General features: G+C 36.6%; 1 protein-coding gene and 1 long non-coding RNA gene across 3 annotated transcripts in view; both read left to right on the top strand.

Moving 5' to 3' along the window:
- The window catches only part of LOC109106736, a 54226-nt gene extending 43662 nt beyond the window's left edge, over positions 1–10564 (top strand). The window contains exons 1-4 of one of the 2 annotated variants that reach the window (XR_006157869.1): positions 8143–8296; positions 8546–8652; positions 10059–10151; positions 10504–10564. This is a non-coding gene — a long non-coding RNA (uncharacterized LOC109106736). Of the gene's footprint in view, positions 1–8142; positions 8297–8545; positions 8653–10058; positions 10152–10503 lie in introns of those variants that run through there. The other variant, XR_006157870.1, reaches the window with a different exon arrangement.
- Positions 1–20711, top strand: part of LOC109084161 (NACHT, LRR and PYD domains-containing protein 12-like) — a 941455-nt gene that overhangs the window by 808130 nt on the left and 112614 nt on the right.

The following is a 20711-nucleotide window of genomic DNA, read 5'->3' as shown; positions in this document are numbered from 1 at the left end:
CAGATGGAAAAGAGCATCTGAAAGTGTTTCTGATCCGAGTTACCAGCAGATGGAAGAACTTAAAAGTTAAACTTAGGCTATGATTGAAATAAATTTATAAGGCTTATTTTTAACGTGTTCAGTGAAAATGGTTAACTCTGTATATGAATTTTAATCCACGCTACATGAACCTTTTTATATAAACTGGAATAAATATAGAAAATGAAATAAAAATATAAATGAAATAATCAGAACTAAAGGACATATGAAAGCACGTATTTATGTACATTTCTTAATAAGATGCATTAAAAGTCAATAAATCCTTGATTAATATGAATATTAACTTATTTTAGTGAATAAAGTACCACATTTCATCTTTGTTAGGGTGGGTAGCCTACACAAAATGTAAGGAAATCCTCATATGCTTTCTAACAGCTTCACGTGGCCGTAAACATTTAAATTTAACGTGGCTTTAAGCACTATGCATCGTTAAAGTTTCACTTTCACCGTGACTAATCCGGTAAATGTGGTGTTTACATGGAATAATCCTAATATGAGTTTACTTTACGAACTAGGGCTGTGAATCTTTGGGTAGACAGATTCGATTCGATTAAATAAAGATTTTTGCAAATTTAGAACGATTCAAAATTTAATTTGATTTGATTCAGTTATAAGAGCTGTGATGTCAAATACAATAATTTATGTGTGTATGTATTATTATAATTGCTTTTCTTTTTAATTTATAAAAGTTGTAATTTATTGAACATCCTTGAGACAGTCACACCATAGGACAATTTTGAGATTTAGCTCAACAATGTAAAACAGATAATTAAATCTAATAACAAAGCTTTTTATTGTTTAATCAAAGTTTTTATAACAATGGGTCCATGTAAGACAAATACATTTTAAATGATGACAATATTAATTATTTAATTTTTTATTTCGTGTGACAGTGAAAATGCTTTCATGTCAACAACCCATTTAAGCAAACTTTTAAAACTAAAGAGTTTATCATTTTAAATTAAAGAGTTTAACGATTGCTTAAGAGAAATGTATCAAAATTCAGTTTAAAGCAAAAACACCTGGTTATAAAAAAATACATTAGAGACCATAATAATAATAATAGAAGAATAATTAATTTTCTGGGCTGGCATGACAGGACAGATTATAATGCAAAAATAATCAAACATAAGTGTAAACACATGTTGAAGCAGATTTAAGCAACATCAAAATGAAGGCAAAAATCTGAGACGAGACGAGAGACAGGGTTCACAAGAATGAGACTAGACAAGATTTTTACACTATTTTAAGAAATCTTCACTGATGAAAAACATGCCTGGAAAAATGGTCTGCAGATGCATTTGGAAAATTAACTAATCTTGCAATAAATGCCATATTATTAAATTTTTTATGATGATATTTATTATTTGAAATATGGTATGATGATGAATTACTGTAAAATATTTTGAACTGACTGACTTCTCTTTTGTATGATTTCATGAGTCTCTTCAGACCTATAGAATTGTACTTGTTTGACCTCCTATCTGAACTTTTTTTCCACAAATTGATCATAGAAATAAATAATAATAATGATAATAATAAAAACAGAAGAGTTATTTCTTAGTCTGAGTGCAACCATAATCAAAGTAGGCAACTCTCTCAATATTCAAATCAAAGCACAAACAGAAACCACAATTTTCTTCAAGCATGATACAGAGCTAGGAGATGGTTATAACTACACATCCTATTATAGTGTGCATACTAATTACAGCCTAGATATTGTATGCAGCCTAATTTGCATGCATCAGAGAGCTGCAGCCACTCACAAACTGCTGGAATTGAAATTGTGTTTAAATGCACGCACACATCATTTTTAGTTTCGCTTTTGTGATCGGGACCGGAGGTGCTGAGCCTGCATTGCATTCTACATGATTTGTCAGACACTTACAGTGCGTGTCCACGAACGTTTTTAATTAATTCCTATGGAAGTACAACTTCAGAGAACGCTCCAGCTCAGCTCTGCTGTTACCATCTCCACCATCATCTCGCCTTACTCCCGTGATTGCTGTCTGAACTCCTGACACGGGGCCCCTGGTGGCCACGGGGCCCTATGCAGCCGCTTATATCTGTCGGTCATGCCTTTCTCAAGCCCACCGTGTGTGACGCTGTGTTTCGTTGTGAAAGCGAAACTACTTTGTTTGATCTTCCAAAAGAGGACACAACTAGAAATCAGTGGTTAAGTTGTATTTACAACACTGTCCCAGAACAGTTCAACCCAAATATTCAGATGTGTGCTGCACATTTTACGGAGGACTGTTTCCTGAACCAGTAGCCTACAATGTGTCTGTGCTCAAAGGCTGTTTCTATAAAGCTGGGAAATTACAACTTCGCAAGGACAGTCTGGTGCTTCTGACTCACAGCCTGTAAGTACATTTTTATATTTAAAGAATTTGCCACTGATGATTCAGACGTGAGTTTTGAGCAGTGTAGAGTAGCGCTTGTTGTTTGTTGTTTCTCCGATCACAAATGCAGACATGGACCTGGTTTTGTGTTTACGCAGCGCAATACGCAACGCAACGTGTAAAAAAAACAGTATAAGTCATTATAATTAGTAATTATGTCCACACTGGTTGCAACAAATGCCTCATTTGTAATGGGTTTTATTGGTTTTGTCTCATGTCTCGTGTCCGGAGATGGCATCATAGTATGGTAAGGGGTGTAACATTTCTGTTGCAGACTTGGTGTTTTGAGGTGGTCATGATTCAACGTATGGCTAGTTTGTAATGGCACACCTCGCTTCTCAGAAGATTAGCTTTGTGAAAATCGATGCGTTTCAGAAGGCGGGGCATAGAGGAGCAACAATAATGTACAGTAGTGTGCAAAATAATGTGTTTTTTTTTTTACCTTTAACTGCATAAACACATTGTATTACACCAAATACACAAGATAATGTTCTTTTAAGCAACGTCATATGACCCCTTTAAGGTTGCATGATTTAATTTTGTTATAACTTGTAATGTGTTCTCACATTTATTACATGTCCCTGAGGGTGTTGGACTTGGAAAGTCCTTGAAAGGTCCTTGAATTTGAAGTTAACCAAGGTGTGGGAACCCTGGTACCAATACAAAGCATTTTTCAAAACAAATGAGCACTTTCACATTTTTAAAACAAGTAATTTATTTACAATGGTGCCAGTTTTGTAGGGTATATATTTAGACTTTTTATTTTGTATTTGCTGTGCAGCTTGAACTGTCAGAAATAGACTAGGCACCTATCTTTAGCGAAGCGATGCTAGAGCTGAAAGTGTGCCGCAGTGGCTGCTGTAAACACAAGCATTGACTGGAGTGACCGCGATCAGCTCCGCTGGGTTATATACTGTACTACAGGCAACAACATCATCTACTGGATTTCACTGATATTGCATCAAATTAGCTCATTTGGACCAACTGCCTCACGGGATGAACACCCCCGGAGTTTGTCCACTTCTGCAGATTTATATCATTTAATAAATCCCTCGCGTCCGCCACAGGAGTGATAGCGGGCCGTAGTTTGGACACCCCGGTTTAAAGCCTAATTTCATGGAATTCAGCATTATGAATTATTAAAATCTATATTGTCTTTTTGATTCCGTTACATCAACAGACTTCAGCAAAGGACACGATCAGCTATTGTGACATTTGCAGCTATCACAACAGCATTTATTTATTAATCTGTGATGAACCGTGTTTCATATAAAAGATAAAACCAGAACATATATATAAAAAAAACAAATTAAGTTAAACTCAATTAATTGCTTCTTTCACTTTTTAAATGCTTACATTTTTTAATATTTGGTGTCTTTTAATTGTATGTTTTTTTTTTTTTTTTTTATATATATATATATATATATATATAAACATATTTATGTGCCTATATATTAATGAGAGAAAAGATAAATAATAATCTATTTATTTATTTATTTTTTACTTCAGCTCACAAGTGCAAGCATCAGAGCATCATGAAGAAGTGAAATCTGCAGAGACAGAGTTTACTGAAGGACAGAGAGAACATGAAGATCCAGAACCCTGCAGAATCAAACACACTGAAGAACATACAGGGCCAGGTTTCCTGATAACGATTGATCTTGGCACTTAAGATTTGTTTTCTGCGAGTCATTTTAAGATCGTTCGTTATTGTTTCACGTGCGTTTCCCAAAAATGCACTTAACGCAGTCGCAGGTATCTGTGCTTTAAGTGCTGCTTAACCCTCTATGGCATGACTTTTTATTTTGGGGGGGACCTTTTATTTTTTGGGAGCTTGGGGGTCCCTGATAATATATCCATCATAAAATGTGTCCCCCCCCCACCCCTGAACAAAATATTGGTTCGTTGCGTCAGGGCAACAATGTGCTACGAGGGTACTAAAACAGCAAGGTTTTCTATATAAGTGGAATAAGGAAAACATGTAATATATTCATTAGAACATGTTTTTATTTGACAAACATCAATAACAAATGGTTCCAACCAAAAAAAAAAAACAATGAACAATCAAATAAACAAACTACTACTAATTACACACACCAAATGTTTCTGACATTTCATATAAACATATTGTAACACTTATATATTAACCAACATCCGAATGACTATGTGTCATTGTCAAGAGACAGGCATTCTCCTAAAAAAGACAGCAGGAAGCATGTTTGTCATATACCCTTCATCATACAATGACATGCATGCAAACAAAACACACACACATGTACGCACCACATGATACTTTGCTGACTGACCCCTTACTGACCCCTGACCTCCAAACTGTCTCTCAAACCTGATTCAGGGATCCAGTCTTCATGACTCTCCTCAACCTCACTGTCCTCATTTTCACTCTCCACAAGCTCACTGTCCTCACTGTCAGAAGGAATGACCCTAACTGCTCGATCATGTTCCTTCCGCCCGTAAAATTGTCTTGTGTACATTTCCTGTAAGTATCAGTAGATAAAAAAAACATTGATCATGAAAAATTATATCTTAAATGCTGACTGTTCAATGTAATTTGTACACATTATGTGTACTGTTACTAAAGAAGAGAGATAAAGTTTGCCAGAAAACACTACTCATTTAGCCAGATTATGAGATGATAGGCACCATCATCTCTGTGGCAACATAATAATAATAATAATAATAATAATAATAATAATAACATAAATTGCACATATATGATGCATTCACAGAGCTTCCCAGGAGGACTTGAATGCACCATGTGGTCCTAATTTTGCATCCGATCACATCTCCCCAATTTAGCATATTGCCCGAAAAAAAAGTGGTCTAACTGCACAGTGTTGCCCTGAGGCAACAAACAAAAAAACACAGTTTTAGTATATAAATAAAATCAAAATGTGTCTTTAAACAATCAAACATACTTCTTTACATACTTGATGCACATACATATATTTTTTTTAGTATAAAGTTGATTAATTTTAAACATGTTAAAAAGTGAAATTGAAACTTACCAATTGGTGGCACTGTGTGTTCCAATGCGACTTTGCTTCCGGAAAGGACTGCCCCACCCCCAAACAAAAGGCTACAACCACTTTAGTCCCTCATTTGATTGGACAGACATGTCAGGTGATATTATACATTTTTTTTTAATTAAAAAAAATTTAGGGGCAGTGTGAGGTCCAAAAAGGTAGTTTGTTGCCTGAGGGCAACACCATGCCATAGAGGGTTAAAGGAGTCGCTGTCCGTTTGTCAAGTGCTGAAATCTCATATTTCATATTATAGTATATTATATTATATTATATTAAAGTGTGTAATATTATACTTTATATAATAATATATAATATACTTCCGGGTCCAATACGTTTCGTGCACGTCAACAAGTCACTGACAGATTTTTCCCCCAGTCTTTGAAGCATATTTCATAAATTACTTTTTTATTTTATTTTTTATTCAGTCATTTAATTTGTGTATTTCTATTTTTTCTGCCCTTTTTTAGTTATTCCATTTATAAATTGACTTATGATCACATTGCACTTGAATAAAGTGAAAGGTAGCTAATCTGCTGATTGTCCTGCAGGTGACTGCATAAATCTGTCTTCTTACGATGCACTTCGCTTTACGATTACTCCAGAGCACTCGTAGATCTACGATGATTTTCAAGTGCTACTTAAGTTACGAGGCTTTTGGGAAACAGACCATAATATTAAGATCAGTCGTACGATCGTTTTTACGAACTTCTTAGGCTTGCGAAGCTTTTGGGAAACACAGCCCAGGTTAGTTTTTATTCTTGATCCTTCATCAGTGAGGCTGAAAACCATTAGTTTATAAAGCAGTTCATCAGATTTCGTGTTTGTACTAGGACAAAAATAAAAATAAACCGATAAATATTATAGACGAGACTTTCTATGATCAGGGCACAAAACAAATCCTTAAACTCAACTGTCTTTTTCTTGTTTTGATCAAATGGTCAGTGAAAGGAGGTTTGATAAACAATCAACATTAGAAACTCAAACTAAATATGATCTGAGCTCTTTTTTATATTTATTTTATATCTTGTTCACTATTTTTGTACTCTAGAAAGCATTCAAATGATGTCACTTCCTGGTTGTTGCCATTTAAAAAAAATGCCTGGAATGAAAGGAAATTGTATCATAACAGTGTTGAGTGAAAAATATTGGGCAGCTAATTAATTATTAATTATGTATTATGTTTTTAATATAATATATTAAACTATTGTACATATACACTGGAAACCTGTAGCCTACCTGATCAATGAAAAATGTTTTCTTCTTCCCTGAGAACAGACTACTCAAATAAAAGCTTGCAACTGCAGGAATAACCACAATTAGAGAGTTGTTTGTGTGAAATATCCCTAAACATGTCCCACGTTTGCTCTACGTTTGCTCTGTGAGACACATGCTTCAGCATATTTTCACTTACTACATCAACTCGCTCCATCAATATTGTCACCCCATATTTTACATTTACACCCTGTTCTCTTCACATCAGTTATCTTTCTTAGATCATAATACAACTGTACAGTTAACACAAACAGTATTCAGTAAAAATAAAAGTTGTGTGTGTATATTTTATATTTTATTTTGTGTGTATATTTAATTCACAGAAAATAAAACACAAACATCAAAGAGATAAAGTACAATAATCTACATTACCCAGTGTATGTTAAAACAAAAATACAACAATAAAAAATCAAAGACAGGCCCTAGTGAACAAATCTGTTTCTAGATATTTTATTAAAAGGTTGTAAAGATAGAGTGAATTAAGAGTGATTGGGAAAGTTTCTGAATTTCCGCCTTCTGCAAGGTTTCTTGCCATAAATTAAAACATCAGCCCAACACATGATACGTTTCTGTAATACTGAAGATGTTAATTACTCATCTGAGCAGGAGACAGTGTTATATTATTATAATGAAAGGATGCGTGACGTACACTTTTCTGTAAACAGGTCTGAAGAATCACCTAAAGTTCATTCAGAGCAGAAACACATTCATGTTCTTTATGTGGAAAGAGTTTTTCACTTCTGCAGAATTTAAAAGTTCACTAGAAAGCACACACTGCTGTCTTTGAACTTCACTCTGACAACATTGTTGATTTGCATCCTGAAGGAACCAAAAAGAGAAAGTTAAACATGAGACGATAACATTCACAGTCATCATAAATCTCTTAACAACACTTAAACCATGTTATCTGCTTCTAACAAATTTATTTCTGAATTTGTGCAGTCCTATTGTTTATTATTTTCTTCTTTCTTTCTTTTCTTTTTAATACAGGACACTACTTTATTGTCTTTAATGTGGGATGATTCTCTTTATACGCAATGCTTGGTAACCCTCAGCTGGACAAAGTAATGATGGAATCAAAAACCAGTTGGACATTGAGCCTATAAACATAAAGAAGCAGAAACTGTAGAACAAGTATTAATACTACACCCTAATATGAATAGAAATAATTGAAAGTAAGAAATAAATATAAATCTCTGCATGTGTGACATTTCCAATAAACATGATAGACAGACAGACCCTTCTCCAGGAACAGGGAAAATAATAATGCAGTGTTTAAATGTATTAGGTGTAATATCCAGGCTCCAGTACAGCAGGTGGCAGTAACTGTTCAGCTCGAGACCCTCCAGTAAAACCCACGAAGAAGAAGAAAACGAAAGTAACTGAAGACAACATACAGATCGCAAGAGAAAGCGTTGCTCGTTGGATTTGATGCATGCCATGTCCTAGAAAACATTTTTCATTTTCAAGCTTAAAGCACAGAAAAAAATGAGTGTTTCAAATGCTTATAAATTATCTTCTTAGTGGACAAGACTGCAAGTAAGTTTTCAAAAAGAGGTTATTGAAAACGAATGTGTTTCTGAAGGTTTTTCTGTATTTCCGCTTCTGTTGTTTTTGTGACGCGAAATCGAAAGTGTTTTTAAACCAGACATTTCTCATTAAGACCATTTGGTTATTCTACATGACACTGCATTTGTTTGTAGCTCACTTTATTTTATATAGTGTTTTTTGTTGCTGTTGCTGCTAACTGAACATATTTCTTCATCTCATGAACATCATCATCTCCAGGTCACACTGAACAGCAGATTGTTGTCTCAAGCCAGTGCTGATCAATGTCAGTTTAGCTGCAGTATGACAGAGAAGAGAGGAAAGATGAGTCTCTCACAGAAACAGAGGTAAGACTGAGTCTGTTCTCAGAGAATCATTTAAACACTGCTGCAGTTTCAGAGCTTTGCTGGAAAAAACAAAACCTTAAGATGATGTGTTTTATATTTACAAATGATTTACAGAACTTCAGAGCTTCATAACTTCCTAATTAAAAATAACATTGATATTTTAAAAATGGCCAATAGATGATAAATATCTCAGAAATGAAAATCAGGATCATCGTTTACAGTCAATTTACAGTAGTTCTTCAGCACTGGATATGCACTTAATTAAATTATTCCACATCAGTGATTTCGTTTTTTTAGGTCATACATTGATTGTCAGACATTAAAAATTACTACACACTTAATTTGAAGGTTTATATGATACTTTTGAATGTTTTTATTTTCCTTTAGTGTGTAATGTATCTGTTTGTGTAAGATCTTCAAAGTTATAAAGGTCACAGTCTCCTGTAAAGTGATTTATTCTATCTAACAGAGAACACTGATCCAGAAATGCGTAAAATGCCTTGACTGAAGTCCAGATATTAATTTCATAAATGTGTGCATCTCAATGTGAAATATTAGCGTAATGCTGTTCAAAGGTTTACACAAAGAGAAGACGAGGCTTCAGTGAGTTGTAGTGTTGTCATCATGTTGTGGAGACGTTGTGTGTTTGGATGTGAAAGCAAACCCGCTTTGTTTGGAATCAGTGTTTAAGATTTATTAATAACTCTGTTCCTGAGCCGTATGACCCAAAGGTTAGCTTGTGTACAGCACGCTTTATGAAGCTGCAGTGCATTTTCTCCCAGCTTCCTGTGTACAACATCAGCTACACACACCTAAATACACTGTACATAAAATACAATAAACCACACCTACATTACTGTATTTTATGTTGATACTTCAGGACATAAAGTTGTTACAGTGAAGAAGAAAATATATAACTTTATGAGTTTGTATCTGAAAGGTAAGAGAGTTGCAAAATAAAAGCTTTCCTTTGTGAAACGTTCAGCTCAGACTTGGACTCGGGGTCAAATGGATAGAGTAATTATTACAACGACATTATTAATGTTATTATTACACCCAATAAACAAAGTGATGAACTTTTAAAATAGTGTTATATGGTCTCTTTAATTGAAGTATGCTAACAGAACTGTGTAGCGCTGAGGTTTCTGTTCTCCATTTTAGTCCAAAAAGTAAATGAAAAATAAAATCTCTTTAATTAGATCAGTCAAAATTTTGTAAAAATATATTTAGTCAAATTTTAAGTACTTTACAGAAATTGTTAAACAAATGTGAGTCTGTAAACAAGAATGACTGCTATCTTTAAATCTCTGCATTGTTTCTGTGAAGGACTAGAGAGAATGTGTGTCAATATAAAACACAGATGAAGCTCCTGTAGAAAAGTTTCTCTTCTCTCTTTGTGTCATTAGTGTAAGATCAGGATCACATGTGTCTGTGAAGAGTGACCGGTCAAAGGATGGTGACGTACCAGACTTCAGTGAGGAAAAAACATCTATTAAAAGGTATTTATTATCTTTGACATTATAATGTTGTGCTGGCTTATTTCTCCACTAAGATGCCTGTGATAGAAATGAATGAAATAAAACAATAAACCACTGATTTCCTCTTTATTGAACTCAGTCTGGAGCTTCTTTCCAGAAACACAATCACACAAGCAGCCACAAGGAGATATTAATTAACCATGGAAAATAGATCATGCAGACAAACATGAATATGTCTTTCCATCTATCCATAGTCATAGATGGACAAATGCATGTCTATACTGTGCTTCATTACCATCCTCAACAGTGAAGCTCTTTAAATGAGGACTGAAGGCGCTCCTGTAGTAAAGTGTTTTGTTCTTTGTGTCATTAGTGTAAGATCAGGCTCACATGTGTCCAGCTGTGTGTCTGTGAAGAGTGACCAGTCAAAGGGTGAAGGAGAAAAATTCTTTGGTGAAGAAACATCATGAAGAAAAAGGTGTTTTTTGATGTTTTTCTTTTCTTTTTTTTTATACATGGACTGTGTCAGAAAGTGTGTCAGTGAATAATTATCATAAAACGTATAGTCCATAAATTTATCACCGTATTGTTTTTTTCTCTGCTAAAATATTTACAAGATATTTGGTCATTTTCCCTAAAAATGCAGTATTTTGATTTATTTTATTTACTCTCAGGCTTCAGTATGAAACATTAGATCCAGATTTACAGTCTCACAGGAACCACAAGAATTTTACAGACAGTCTCCTGCAGATCTTTCAGGTAATAAAACACATTTTCAAGAATATTTAATAATTATAATAAACAAATATGTTATTGAATAAGAGTGTGACAGAACTTTTATTTCTAATTTTTCTTTTTTGGAACCCATAAAATAAGAATGAGAGCCTAATTTTATTAATATTCACAGTATTAATGTTTGTCTCAACTTGATTTTTTATTAATATTTTTAATTACTGAATAAATCTTTTTTTACCAAATATAGATGAAGAGTTTTTCTGTCATTCATTTTTGTCTTGCTTTGTAGGATCTTGAGAGCAAAATAATCACATTTCTAAAGAAAGAATTGGAAAAGTTTAAGAAAATATTACAAAAAGAGAACTTGCAGTACTTTGTGAAGGACTTTAATGAGAACAGATGCAGAAACAAAGAAGCAGCTCTTGATCTCACGCTCTGCTTCCTGAGAGAGATGAAGCAAGATGAAGCTGCTGATACTCTAGAAGGTAAGAGACTCATGATCATCTGTAAACACTGTCACTTATGAATGCAGGAGAGAAAATAAGATTAAACAATATCTGTATTTTTGTCTCTGTTTAGGTGAGCTGTTCTTCATTCATCAGCTAAAGTGTAGCCTAAAGAAGAAGTATCAATGTGTGTTTGAAGGAATTGCAAAGCAAGGTGACTCTACACTTCTGAAGAACATCTACACAGATCTCTATATCACTCAGGGTTGTAGTGAACAGGTCAATACTGAACATGAGGTGAGACAGATTGAAGTTGCTTCCAGACGTCATGAATCACAGGAGATACAGGTTGAGTGCAAAAATTTGTTTAAAGCATCTGAACAAGACAAGCAGATCAGAACTGTACTGACAAAAGGAGTTGCTGGCATCGGAAAATCAGTCTCTGTGCAGAAGTTTGTTCTGGATTGGGCCGAAGGAAAAGAAAATCAAGATATCAGCTTCATATTTCCTCTTCCATTTAGAGAGATGAACTTAAAGGAGCAAGAAAAACTAAGTTTGATGGACCTTATAACTCAGTTTTTCCCAGAGACAAAAGGACTGAACCTCACAAGAAGAAATCAATTCAAAGTCTTGTTCATTCTTGATGGATTGGATGAATGTCGACTTCCTGTAAATTTTAAGGATAATGAGACGTGGTCTGATGTATCATCACCAGCCTCTCTGGATGTTCTCCTGACGAACCTCATCAAGGGAAATCTGCTTCCTTCTGCTCTCATCTGGATCACCAGCAGACCAGCAGCTGCCAGTAAGATTCCTCCTGACTGTATCGACCGGCTGACAGAGATACGAGGATTCAATGATGCACAAAAAGAAGAGTACTTCAGAAAAAGATTCACGGATGAGAATCAGGCCAAAGAAATCATTGATCATGTTAAACAATCAAAGAGTCTCTTTATCATGTGTCACATCCCAGTCTTCTGCTGGATTTCAGCCACTGTTCTCCAGAACATTTTAGAGGAGAAAAGAAATAATGTTGTGAAAAACAATCAGATGATGATGCCTCCAAATGATGTCCCGGAGTCAAACACTGAAGACACTCCTAAGACTCTGACACAAATGTACACACACTTCCTCAGATTTCAGATCCAGCAGAGCAGACGAAAGTATGATGGAGAACATACACCAGATGTTTCCTGGGATAAAGATGCCATCTTTTCACTGGGGAAACTGGCATTTGATCAGCTGGAAAGAAACAATGCGATCTTCTATGACACAGATCTGGAAGCCTGTGGTATTGATGTCTATAAGGCATCAGTGTACTTAGGCATGTGTACCCAGATCTTTAAGGAGGAAACAGGGATCGTTCTTGGTACCATGTACTGCTTCGTTCACTTGAGCATTCAAGAGTTTATTGCAGCCCTTTATGCACATCTGTTTCTAGACATAAAGAAGAAGAAAAGTATATTTGTTCATGAGTCTACAGAACAGGAAAACAAAAGTGAAACCATGATTGATTTGCTCAAGACTACAGTGGTCAAGGTGCTTGAGAGTGGCAGTGTTTATCTGGACCATTTTCTTAACTTCCTTCTCGGACTGTCACTTCAGTCCAAAAGAAACATGATTGATTTGCTCAAAACTGCAGTGGACAAGGCACTAGAGAGTGATAATGGACACCTGGATCTTTTTCTACGATTCCTCCTTGGTTTGTCACTCCAGTCCAATCAGAGACTCTTACAGGGTCTGTTGACACATGAAGAAGACAATGAGCAGAGCAAAAAGGAAATAGTTCAGTACATCAAGCAGAAATTTGAAGCTAATCTGTCTCCCGAGCGATCCATCAATCTGTTCTACTGTCTGAATGAACTGAATGATCAAACTCTGGTGAAAGACATTCAGACCCACCTTAGCAAAGGAAGTCTCTCATCTGCTGATCTTTCACCTGCCCAGTGGTCTGCTTTGGTCTTTGTGTTGTTGACATCAGAGGAGGAGCTGGAGGAGTTTGAGCTTCAGAAATTCAAGAAATCAGACGAGTGTCTCATTAGATTATCAGCAGTCATCAAAACCTCCAAAAGAGCTCTGTAAGTTATTTAATATATCTTGTCATGTTTTGTTCTCATCTTAAAATTGTATTAATCTACATTGATATATAGCAGGGTTGGACACCCCTGATTTATAGTGATAATTAACCATATACCAGTTATAAGTAGGGGTGGGAATCACCAGAGGCCTCACGATACGATAATATCACGATACTTGTGTCACAATACAATATTATTGCGATTTTAAATATATTGAGATTATATTGCAATATTTCAGTGCTTGAGAGTAAATTACTGTTAAATGTAAATTAAATTAAATTAAATCGGATGCACTGAAATGAAAATTCTGGGCCGAAACGGAAACCGAAAATTCTGGATGCACTTGGCTGAAAACCGAAAATGCTTTGTAATGATTATTTATTAATTTATTAAATAATATACATTTATTTTGTAAGACTTTTTAAATTTAACTCAATTTTAATGATACTGAATTAAAAAAAAAAAAAAACACAAGCTAATAAAATAACCACACTTTTCCTGAAATTAACACAATAAAACTGGACAGAATTTATGTTAATATTGGTAACACTTTACAATAAGCAGGGATGGAAATTAACTTTTTTGTCCACCGGCCACTGTGGCTGCTGGATTTCAAAATCTTCCAGCCACTCAATGTTTTTACCAGCCACTTTCTTGTTTTTAACCGACAATGTGTAACTGCATGTGAAAATTAATACTACAAGATCTACAATACTTAAAGGGTTAGATCACCCAAATATTAAAATTATGTCATTAATGACTCACCGTCATGTCGTTTCAAACCCGTAAGACCTCTGTTCATCTTCGTAACACAGTTTAAGATATTTTAGATTTAGTCCGAGAGCTTTCTGACCCTCCATTGAAAATGTATGTACGGTATACTGTCCATGTCCAGAAAGGTAATAAAAACATCATCAAAGTAGTCCATGTGACATCAGAGGGTCAGTTAGAATTTTTTTGAAGCATCTAAAATACATTTTGGTCCAAAAATAGCAAAAACTACGACTTTATTCAGCATTGACTTCTCTCCCGGGTCTGTTATGAGCGCGTTCACAGCACTGCAGTTTAGTGATATCCGGTTCGTGAACGAATCACTCGATGTAACCGGATCTTCTTGAACCAGTTCACCAAATCGGACTGAATCTTTTGAAACGGTTCGCGTCTCCAATAAGCATTAATCCACAAATGACTTAAGCTGTTAACTTTTTTAATGTGGCTGACACTACCTCTGAGTTCAAATAAACCAATATCCCGGAGTAATTCATTTACTCAAACAGTACACTGACTGAACTGCTGTGAAGAGAGAACTGAAGATGAACACCAAGCTGAGCCAGATAACGAACGAAAGATTGACTCGTTCTCGAGTCAAGAACCAGTTGCATCGGTTTTCGGATCACCAGTACACTGAACCGAGAACCGTTTCTGTTGGACGCGTCCGGTTCGAGAACCGAGGAGCTGATGATACTGCGCATGCGTGATTCAGCCTGAAGCAGACTGACACACAGCGCGTCTGAACTGAACTGGTTCTTTTGATCATTTATTCTGAACTGATTCTGTGCTAATGTTATGAGCGCGGGTAAACCGAAGGCTTGAATCAAGGGCAATCATCGCCAATGATGTCATTATGTCGAGCGCAAAAGAACTGGTGAACCGTTTTCTTCAACCAGTTTATTGAATCGAACTGTCTGAAAGAACCGAACTTCCCATCACTACCGGTGATCCGAAAACCGATGCAACCGGTTCTTGACTCGAGAACGAGTCAATCTTTCGTTCGTTATCTGGCTCAGCTCGGTGTTCATCTTCAGTTCTCTCTTCACAGCAGTTCAGTCAGTGTACTGTTTGAGTAAATGAATTACTCCGGGATATTGGTTTATTCTGACTCAGAGGGAGTGTCAGCCATGTTAAAAAAGTTAACAGCTTAAGTCATTTGTGGATTAATGCTTATTGGAGATGCAAACCATTTCAAACGATTCAGTTCGATTTGGTGAACTGGTTCAAGAAGATCCGGTTACATCGAGTGATTCGTTCGCGAACCGGATATCACTAAACTGCAGTGTTGTGAACGCACTCACAACAAACCCGGAAGAGAAGACAATGCTGAATAAAGTCGTAGTTTTTGCTATTTTTGGACCAAAATGTATTTTCGATGCTTCAAAAAATTCTAACTGACCCTCTGATGTCACATGGACTAATTTGATGATGTTTTTATTACCTTTCTGGACATGGACATTATACCGTACATTAATTTTCAATGGAGGGACAGAAAGCTCTCGGACTAAATATAAAATATCTTAAACTGTGTTCCGAAGATGAACAGAGGTCTTACGGGTTTGGAATGGCATGAGGGTGAGTCATTAATGACAGTATTTTCATTTTTGGGTGAACTAACCCTTTAAGCAGTTTATTTAATCTCAAGTCTCAATGAAATACTGACATTTTCTCTTTCTCTCTTATACACACACAAACCATGAACTGATATACATTTCATTAAATTAGTAGGGCAGATTAAACAAAAAACTAACATTCCTCCACCCATCCTCCCCACTCCCGGTCCAATTTACTCCTGCTCATCAGAATCAGATTCTGAAGTTTCAGAGGTGCTTTCCTGAGCGTTCTTCTTCCCCTCCATGAACTGTGGCCTTCTAGGCCGGATGCTAGCCTGATGCCAGAGCTGGATAGCAGGGGTGGGGTCTTAATTCTCAATAGAAGGACTGGATAGCTGGACAGTCAGTAGGTCACAGAGGCTTCTTGATGTAAGACGGGACCTCCAGTCACTTTTCACTAACTTCATTTGTTTGAAGCCTCTTTCACAGTCTTCAGTAGAGGCTGGTACGGTGAGAATGAGGTCAACCAGGCTGAGGATGTCGGGGCACTGCGGTTGCGAAGACCTGTTGTTTTCTGGCCAGGTCTTCATGTGGAGACTCTCTCCTGTCTCATACAGTCTGGTCTTGAGAATGGTCCACTGATCTGGGATGAGCTCAACAGCGACCCCCCGAGGATGTCAGGATGCTCTGGAAGTGTGTAGTTAATTCCTCCACTTCTGATTCACCAAATTCTGAAAAGAGACGGACATAATGAAACAACATTGAGTTATATGCTTTCATGACTTTGTAGATGAAATGTTATGTATGAACCTAAACCACATACCTTTAGAGTGATCTGCGTCAGGCCAGCTGTTCAGATTCACTAACTTTGTAGCTTGGAGAATCCCTATGGTCATGTCGGTGAAGCGACTTTGCAGACTCTGGCAGAGTTTGTCGAGCAGCTCAAACTTGGCCTTCATGACACGGTTTAGGACGCTGTCATCATTCTCGTGCTGCTTCATACAGGCTTTTAGCTTGGGCCCAGGTCTGTGGTACATTTACATTAGTAAGTTTATTTAAGATATTCAGCTTAGCAGCAAACACATTAACACAACTTTTCAGTTCTCACTCTGACACTCACCTGGTTTTGTATTTTGTGAGCACTGTTTGGGTGGCTGTCAGGCAGCTGTGTACTTCAGCCACTGTGATAGCTGAGGTTTGAAGAGTCAGTGAGAGGCTGCTGAGGTGAGTCAGGCAATCATGCATGAAGTTGCAAAACATGAAAAATGCTGGATCCCGGCAGGTTTGGAAGTAGTGGCGTGCTTTGCTCTTCTGCACTGCATTCACCCCTTCAGCATCTGGTGACTGAATCTTTATACAAAATCCGTCAAATCAATAAAGAAAAGTCATTAGTCAATTTATAATTTTTATATAAGTGTAAGTTAGTTTGATTTATTAAATTACACTGAACAAATTCCTGACAGTAAACAGACCTAACCTTTTAACTTAACATTCAAGTTCTCTACACTGTTATTTAGCCTAGCTGGTCTAGGTGCTGGGTATGTCCCTGGTAACCCCTCAAAAAATGGTCAATGGCCCTGAAGAGGTGAGAAACCCACCTGGAGCCTCCAACCCTAGTTGGTATAAGGGGATTCTGGCCCAGAATCTTGAAGCTGTGCTTTAGGTTTGCCCTGTTGAGAGCACTTTTACAATAGAATGTATGCAGCCCTGACAGCACATCTTCAATCTGTTTTGCCATAGAGCAGCTCTTAATGGCATCCTTGAAAGCTAGTTCCAGGCGGTGTGCCATACAGCGAATACCCAGGACGTGCATGTTACTTCCTCTCAGCCTGCTCACTACTCCTTTACGTGTCCCTGTCATCTCCGACGCACCATCAGTTGCACATGCCACCAACTTGGCCTGCCACTCTTCTCCACAGACCTCCCTCATCATGTTATCTATTGCCTGAGCGATGTTCTCACTGTCTGCTTTCTCCACATCCTGTATCTCTACAAAGTGGACCTCCACCTTGCCTCGGTTGCACAAGCGTGTATACAGCATTTCCTGTTCAATTACGGCAGTATCAGTAGACCCGTCAGACATAATGGAGAGGAATTTCGCTGTTTATATCTTTGACTGAAGGGTCTTCCTCTCAGCTGCAGCTATGTGCTTAATAAACACCCTGGCTTGCTTCCAATTCACGTATGTGCTACCTGTGCTAATTCCCTTTTTCTCATCTAATCTATAAAATGAAAATGGAAAAATAAACAATGAAAAGTAAAGTTAGAAGTAAATATCGTACCATAGCACTAACGTTATAGGCTACTTTATGCATATAAACTAGCCTAGCTAACTTACATTAGTTACATGGGCGCTTTATTCTTCTGACCTTATTCAGCATTTAATCTAAAATCTACTATTCAACATTTTATAGACCAAAAAAAATAAAAGACTTACTTGCATTGCCATTCGTAATCTTGAAATGGCCTTCCTTTTTTCGCGATTGCGTGGGCATTCCTAAACAGTATTATCATCTTATCCAACTGGGCCGTCTTCAGGCTGGTAAGTGCCTTCATGGCAGCCGTATTCTCCGGGGCTGCTTTTCCCTGTGCTCTCTTTTTTACCTGGATGTGGCATTTGGATGATTCGTGGTCTTTTATGGCTTCCAGTTTTAGATTTTTAGTCGCAACAATGAAACTATTAGTTTTAACATCTTCTGAAGCGTGTTGACGACATACCGAGCAGAACATTGTCAGACTTGTCTTGTCGTAAACTAACCAATCGCGGGACTCCCCATTGTCTGCTTTTCTCCATCGTTCTTTAAAAAAACATTTTTTGACCTTCGCCTCTTTGTCCACTGGCTCCTCCTGAGATGTTTTCTCTGCAGACCTCTTAACGCCTGCGATGTAACGCCACATTTTTTTTGAAGGTGTGCCTCCTCTAAAAGTGTCCGCCGTCCGGGTGAAACCGTATGCTAATTTATTTACCCGCCACGGTGGCCGGTAGGTGAAGCAAGTTTACCCGCCACAACACAAAATCACCCGCATTTGGCTGGTGGCGGGTGCTAATTTCCATCCCTGAATAAGGTTCACAAAGTTAACTACATTAATTTACAATTTAAGAATTTATTAATCTTAGTTCAAATTAATTTTAACATTTACTAATTCATTATTAAAATCAACAGTCGTGCTAGTTAACAGTTAATGCACTCTTAATTAACGTGAATAACAATTAACAACTGTATTCTCATTAACTAACATTAAGAAAGATTAATAAATACTGTAATAAATGTATTGTTCATTGTTCGTTTGTGTTAGTTAATACATTAACATTAATGGAACCTTACTGTAAAGTGTTACCGTAATATTAAATATCAATAAAAAAAATTTTATTCACTTCAATGTAACAGAATCAGTTATAAGTTGTTGGATTTATTTATTTATTTACATTTTTTTTGGACTAATTATCCAAATAATTATAGTCCTACAAAGCTATTATTATCAGATCACAGTGTACAGATACACCATGTTACAGCACAGTAACGCTACTGCAAACAGGAGCAAGTATACAGCATATAAATTTTCTTTTTTTGTGTTTTTTTTGTGGAATTTGGTTTTACGGTTTTCATGAACGTTAAATCGAGCAGAACACACATTCATAGAGCGGAATATTGAGAGGAGCGTCAAACCACGCAGTGACGAGGAGAGTAAAACATGCTCTCTGAACACTGCCATTATATATTATTATTATTATTATTATTATTATTATTATTATTATATGTAGCCTATCTTCTTTTTTGCTCACATTTTGGCCATCAATTCTCTTCGATAATTTGCAGATGTCGGTGCATACCTACACTGAACAACATTATAAACACAACACTTTTGTTTTTGCCCCCGTTTTTCATGAGCTGAACTCAAAGATCTAAGACTTTTTCTATGTACACAAAAGGCCTATTGCTCTCAAATATTGTTCACAAATCTGTCTTAATCTGTGTTAGTGAGCACTTCTCCTATGCCGAGATAATCCATCCACCTCACAGGTGTGGCATATCAAGATGCTGATTAGACAGCGTGGTTATTGCACAGGTGTGCCTTAAGGCCCTTTCACACTGTGATTCCGGAAAATACATGGGTAATGTGTCCCGGCAATTGTTCCCTAGAGTGCGACCTAATTTCTCAATGGTGCGATTAAAATGGTGCGACCAGCCGTTCGAGGGGAAAAAAAAGTCTCTGTGACTCTGAAAGTCTCCCTGTGGTTCAACAACAGACACTAGAGCTGTACATTTCTGCATGGACCAATTTTCACGTCATAGTTCAGACACGGGCCAGCCCTCCCGCCTGTTTTAGACTTCTCCTTACTTTTATATTTTAGACATCCATCAGTTAGTGATGGAACAGAATTGCTGCGCTGGTGGAAACAACACGAGACCGTGCTACCGCGACTGTCAAGAGCGGCTGGACGGTGTTTAGTGTCCCGCAGCAGCAGTATGGTGTGTGCTGTCAGCGCAGCTGGACAGTTCTGCGTTCAAATACACGCAATAGGCTCAAGCTTGCCGCAAAGCACCAGCAAAAGTAATTACCTTAAATGTGATGGGGGAAATAGTAAGGAGATATTTGAATTATTTACTAATAAACTAATGTTTTCTGAGTCTGTGTCGCAAGGATGAAGTTGCCAAGCCTGACTCGCCATCTCCTTTAGAGAGAAGTGCATTTTTACGGATTATGATTATAATGAAATAATTTTTGTTTTCGATTTGTTTTATTAAGTAGTCATTTAAAGCTTTCTATAGATATATTTATCATGTCTATAGATTTATTTATCATGTCTATTTATCATGTCTATAGATATATTTATCATGTCTGTTTATTCAATTCAATTCAATTCAAGTTTATTTGTATAGCGCTTTTTACGATACAAATCATTACAAAGCAACTTTACAGAAAATTAAGTTTCTACAATATTTAGTAGTAGCTTATCAGTGGTGACTGTCAGTTCATGTGCATATGGCAGAAATG

Source organism: Cyprinus carpio, chromosome B22 (genome assembly GCF_018340385.1).
Source record: "Cyprinus carpio isolate SPL01 chromosome B22, ASM1834038v1, whole genome shotgun sequence".
Lineage (NCBI taxonomy): Eukaryota > Metazoa > Chordata > Actinopteri > Cypriniformes > Cyprinidae > Cyprinus > Cyprinus carpio.
This window is presented reverse-complemented; position numbering and strand designations above follow the sequence as displayed.